Source organism: Camellia sinensis, chromosome 5, assembly GCF_055761805.1.
Source record: "Camellia sinensis isolate YWXY chromosome 5, ASM5576180v1, whole genome shotgun sequence".
Classification (NCBI taxonomy): domain Eukaryota; kingdom Viridiplantae; phylum Streptophyta; class Magnoliopsida; order Ericales; family Theaceae; genus Camellia; species Camellia sinensis.
This window is the reverse complement of record NC_138965.1, coordinates 9,776,883-9,782,882: the sequence shown is the minus strand read 5'-3', so window position 1 is coordinate 9,782,882 and position 6,000 is coordinate 9,776,883. Positions and strand designations below refer to the sequence as shown.

The following is a 6,000-nucleotide window of genomic DNA, read 5'->3' as shown; positions in this document are numbered from 1 at the left end:
CATTTTTCTTAGCTTCTGAAACGCAGGAAACTTTAGAGACTTTGTTAAAATATCAACAACTTGGTCTTCGCTTCTGCAGTAAATTAGATCAATGACTCCATCATTTGTTAGATCCCTCAAGAAATGATACTTCTCGTCTATATGTTTGCTTCGACCATGTAGAACAGGATTTCTTGACAGCTTTATTGTTGAAGTGTTGTCGCAATAAATTAGAGTAGGCTTGTCTTCCTTGGACTCTAGTTCTTTGAGAATCTTCTTTAGCCAAATAGCTTGACAAGCACAAGTTGTTGCAGCAACAAATTCAACTTCTGTAGTTGATAAAGTCATGATTGATTGCTTCCTTGGTGACCATGAAACTGCTCTTGTCCCTATCATGAATAGATATGTGCTTTTTCGATCATTTGAATCTCCTGCATAATCACTATTTGTGAAGCCATATAAATTTGATTTTTCTTCCTTCTTGTAGAACAACCCAAACTCCTTAGTACCTTGCAAGTACCGAAAAATTCTTTTTGCAGCCAAGAGATGAATCTCTGTAGGACACTCTATGTACCTACTAATGACTCCTACAACATGCATTATATGAGGCCTTGTTGCAGTCAAATACATTAAACCCCCCACAATCTGCTTGTAAAGAGTGTTGTCGACCTTCATTTCTCTATTATCTTTGTTTAGCTTTAAGCCAAACTCAGATGGTGTATTCACAAGATTACAATCCTTTATCTGGAATCTGTCCAAGATTTCTCCCACATACTTCTTTTGAGAAATAAAAATTCTCATAGATGACTGCACTACTTCAATACCAAGATAATAATGCATCATTCCAAGATCAGACATCTCAAATTCAACCATCATGGATTTCTTAAAACTTTCAAACATGGCTGTATTACTTCCAGTATAAATTAAATCATCTACATATAAGCAAACAATGAGCATGTTCCCTCCATCTTCAATTTTTATGAAAAGTGTATGTTCATAAGAACATTTTTGGAATCCTTCCTTCAAAAAATAAGTCTCTATACGATTATACCAAGCCCGCGGAGCTTGTTTTGATCCATATAAAGTCTTTTTTAACCTATACACTTTATGCTCATTGCCAAGTTTTACATAACCAGGAGGTTGATCAATGAATACCTCTTCTTTCAAATCTCCCTGAAGGAATGTCGATTTCACATCCAATTGGAAAATAGGCCATGAGTTTTGAGCTGCCAATGCAATCACCAATCTGATTGTGTCATGCCTTGCAACTGGAGCAAAGACTTCTTTGTAATCAACACCGAACTCTTTCTTGCAACCCTTAGCTACGAAGTGAGCCTTGTACTTGTCAACTTCACCATTCTCCTTCAGCTTTGTCTCGTAAACCCACTTTACACCAATTGTTTTGTGTCCTTCTGGAAGATCAGATAACTCCTATGTATCATTTTTTTTGATGGCTGTAATTTCTTCATCCATAGCCTTCCACCGTTTTGATTTTTTGACAGCACTTTCAAAAACTGTAAGATCACAGTCCAAAAATAGAGCAAAGTGAGTGAGTGTGTCTTTAGATTGATCAATTCTGGTTACCTCATAGTCCGACATCCATGCTAGTCTTCTTCTGGCACGTTGAGGTTGTTCCTCTTCTTCAGTGGTTGCTGGAAGTGGCTGTTGTTCATTCTCCACTAGCTGTTGCCTTCCATCTTCATTCTCTCCATCAAAATCAGCAGGAATCTGTTGTTGAACACCATCTTTGTTCCATGGCCAGAACTTCTCTTCATCAAAAACAATATCTCGACTGATAATGATTTTCTTGGTGCTAGGATTGTATAGCTTATAAGCTTTTGATTGATCACTAATATCAAGGAAAATGCATTTTTCTCTCTTATCAGCTAGCTTTCTCCTCTTCTCGTTTGGAATATGGGCATATGCAACACACCCAAAAATTCTGAAGTGATCAATCAACTAGACCAAAGTCAGCAGACAAGTCCAATGTTGAATGCTATAGATGTCGTATGTATGGCCATTATCAGTCGAATTGTCGAACTAATTTGAGTAGATAAAGTGGAGAAAGAACTAACTTTGCAGAAAAAGAAGAAGAGGTGTCTCTTTTGATGGTGTGTCACGTGAAAGAGGAAACCCATAAGAATCTGTTGTTGAACACCATCTTTGTTCAATGGCCAGAACTTTTCTTCATCAAAAACAACATCTCGACTGATAATGATTTTCTTGGTGCTAGGATTGTATAGCTTATAAGCTTTTGATTGATCACTAACACTAAGGAAAATGTATTTTTCTCCCGTATCATCTAGCCTTCTCCTTTTCTCGTTTGGAATATGGGCGTATGCAATACACCCAAAAATTCTGAAGTGATCCACCGCCGGTCTTCGTCCGTTTCATGCTTCATCTGGTGTCATATTTTGAACAGCAAGAGTGGGACTTCTGTTCAAAATATGAATACTTCAATTTAATGCTTTAGGCCAAAAACTTTTTGGAACTCCACTTCTTAACAAAAGGCTTCGCACCATATTCATAATAGTGCGCTTTTTCCTCTCACAAATGTCATTTTGCTGGGGCGTATAAGCTACAGTAAATTGCCTCTTGATTCCACGGGTCTCACAAAAATTTTCAAATTCATGTGAGTTATATTCTCCACCACGATCCGTGCAAAGAACTTTTATGAGCTGTCCAACCTCTTTCTCAATAAGTGCTTCAAAGCTTTTAAAGGCTGCAAAAGCTTTAGATTTTTCTTACAAAAAATAGACCCATATCTCCCTGCTATAATCATCAATGAAGGTAATTATGTATCTTTTACCTCCATTAGAACATGGAGTTATTGGCCTGCAAATCTTGGAATGAACAAGCTCCAATGCCTTTTTCGCTCTCCATGATTTCCCTTGTGGAAACTGATTACGATGATGTTTGCTAACAACACATTCTTCACAAACTTCAGAGGGAGCTGTGATTTGAGGAAGACCAATCACCATATCTTTCTGCTGTAGAGTCTTCAATCCACCAAAGTTTAGGTGGCCATAGCGAAAATGCCATAGCCATGCTGCATCCTTCAATTTTGCTGAGAAGTATGAATGAGTGGTGTTGTTGAGATACAATGGAAACATTCGGTTGGCTGTCACGTTAACCTAAGCCACCAAGCCCAATTTTTCATCTTCAATTCTGCAGACTCTGTTTTTTATAGAGACTCCATATCCCTTTTCTTGATGCTGACCAACACTGAGTAAATTTTTTCTCAAATCTAGAACAAAGTGAACATTAGAGATAGTTTGGATGGAGTTTTTGTTGGTTTGAATTGCTACCTTTCCTTTTCCCATAGCAGAGACTTTATAATCATCACCAAACTTCACAACATCACAAAAGGCTTTGTCCAACTCAGAGAATGCAGACTTCTCTCCACACATATGGTTGCTGTAACCCAGTGTCTAAGTACCACAGATTCTTGTGGGTTTCCTCTTTCACATGACACACCATCAAAAAAGACACCTCTTCTGCTTTTTCTGCAAAGTTAGTTCTTTCTCCACTTTGTCCATTCAAATTAGTTCGACAATCCGACTGAAAATGGCCATACCTATGACATCTATAGCATTCAACATTAGACTTGTTTGCTGACTTTGGACTAGTTGATTGATTGCCTCCACATCCTCTTCATTTTCCTTGAAATTGATTCTCTTGGTGATGGTTTTGTTGTTGATTTCCACAATCATTGTTGTCTCTGCCTCCTTTACCGCAACTTCTGCCTCTTTCTCATCCTCTATCAACTCTACTTGGTGTAAAGTGACTTTCAGATAAGGCCTTCAATGTGTGTTCCTCTTTCTCCTGTTGGTTAATTTTTTGCTCATGAACCAACAAAGAACTTCGCAATTCATCAATTAAAAGTTCATTACCATCATTACATTCTTTTATAGAACTAACAAAAAAAATAAATTTTGGTGTCATGGATCGAAGAATTTTCTCAACAATGGTGACGTCCTTTGCCTTGTTACCATAGATTCGCATCTTGTTGACGGTTGCCATTGTTCTTGCCAAATAATCTGCCACCTACTCTCCTGATTTTATTCGAGGCATTTCAAACTCCGAACAAAGTGCTTGAAGCTTTTACATCTTCGCCTTTGTTGTCCCTCGATACGTTTTCTTCATGGAATCCCAAATATGCTTGGAGGTGTCCTTGAAAAGAATTGTTTCCAAGATTGAGCGATCAATAGCTTGAAAAAGATAATTCTTTGCCTTGAGATCTTTCAGCTTTAGTGTTTCAAGCTCTGTCTTCCACGCATCTGTCAGCACAACACCTTCGGCTGGTTTTGCTACTCCAGAAACAACCACCAACCAGTATTCTTTGGACCACAAGAAGTTCTCCATTAGCATGCTCCAATGATCATAGTGACCATAAAAGCAAGGAATGGATGGTTGTACAAAATTTTCTGAAGCCATCAATCTTGTCTACTGCTATAAAAGAAAAACAGGTGATAGAGAAATAGAACTGCTGTTATATCACTCTTTATCTCACTTTTCCACTTGGAGGCTCTAATACCACTGTTACAAAAATGAAGAAGAGAAAGACTTTTACTCACAATAAGAAGAGTGTACTAATTTGCACACTTTATTGATAAACCAAACAACCATTATATAGGCAAGTAAACAAATTGATAGCAATAAGAAAATAGGAACTACTAAAGCATGAAAATAGGAACTGCAATGACTGCATAACAGACTCAACTTACTCCTAAAACTAGGCCAAAGTAGGCCACATACAACAACTAACTAGGAACTGCTGTAAACAAACTTTCTAAATACGGGGACAACTCCTTGACTTATCCAACAAACATAAAAACTCAATCAAGAGTAATTGGCAACAAAGTTTAGATTAATGGTTTGAAAAGAGCCCAGACCTTTGGAAAGGGCTCTCCAAAAATTGGCACAGGCCACTTAATTATGGCGTACACAATATTCTTTAGTAAAAGGCAAAAGAATAGTTCGCTTTGTACTCATCGCATGGCTGCGTGCATTCATTTGTCGAATCACCCACCATTATGAACTACTTTCATGGAATACAGTCGGAATTTGTGAGTCGATGTGAGAGGAAGTTTCTCTAACATTGTCGGACTATCTTTGATTTGGACTAGGCTCAGAAAAATAATAGTAATATATACATAACCAATGTATTGAGTATTCGTTTGTGTTTGATTGACAATGAAAACAGTTTGCTAACATAGTGTGTTTGGTTGTCACTTGACAGTGAGAATCCTATCTTAACCACTTTCTTGGAAGAAATATTTTCCTTCAAATGTTATGTATATTCGATTAGGAAAAGGCTTCTTTCCATCCATTAATTAGGTTGGAGGTTTCTGTTGAGAGGGTTGTGAGCTTACTTCAATGATTCAAACTATTCATCTTGTATGATTTATCAAGCAAATTATGTATGCCAAAAATTCAATATGATTAGATATTAGTAATTATATGATTAAATCACAATTTTCTTTAAAAATAGACAATCTATTTTCTTTAAATCACAATTTTCCTTAATTACATAAAATTAAAATAATTTAGATTATTAAATTTATATTATATACATAAGTAATACAATACAAAATATTATATTTTTTATTCACTCATAAATTATAAAGATTGCCAATTATTTAATTTAATGTTATTAATGATTTTCTAAAAAAACATATAGATAGAGTCTAATTTTAACAAATTAATAACAAAAAAAAAAATTGTGTAATTTGGGTTTAACTCGGATCATGCTTGAGTAGATAACCTCGTCTTACAATTCGAGGTTGGTTAGGCCTGAATAAGTCTTAACACAACTTAAATTGTGTTTGGACAACCTCTCAATCCGTCTGAAATCCACCCCTACTGAAGAGAATGGTTCTTGATGGACATAAGAAACCCCCCTCCCCCCCCCCAAAAAAAAGACCGAAAATTGTTGGGCTTTTTTTTTTTTTTTTTTTTTGGGAGGGAGGGGGGGCGCATTCGTCTTTGATGCAACTAATCTAAAATTGATGGATCAAA

General features: G+C 36.4%; 1 non-coding gene across 1 annotated transcript; it reads right to left on the bottom strand.

Annotated features, from left to right (window-relative positions):
* Positions 1 to 4,870: 4,870 nt before the first annotated feature.
* LOC114281063 (U5 spliceosomal RNA) lies at positions 4,871 to 4,984 on the bottom strand. Its single transcript, XR_003635782.1, has one exon. It is a non-coding gene; the product is annotated as a U5 spliceosomal RNA (small nuclear RNA).
* Positions 4,985 to 6,000: the final 1,016 nt, after the last annotated feature.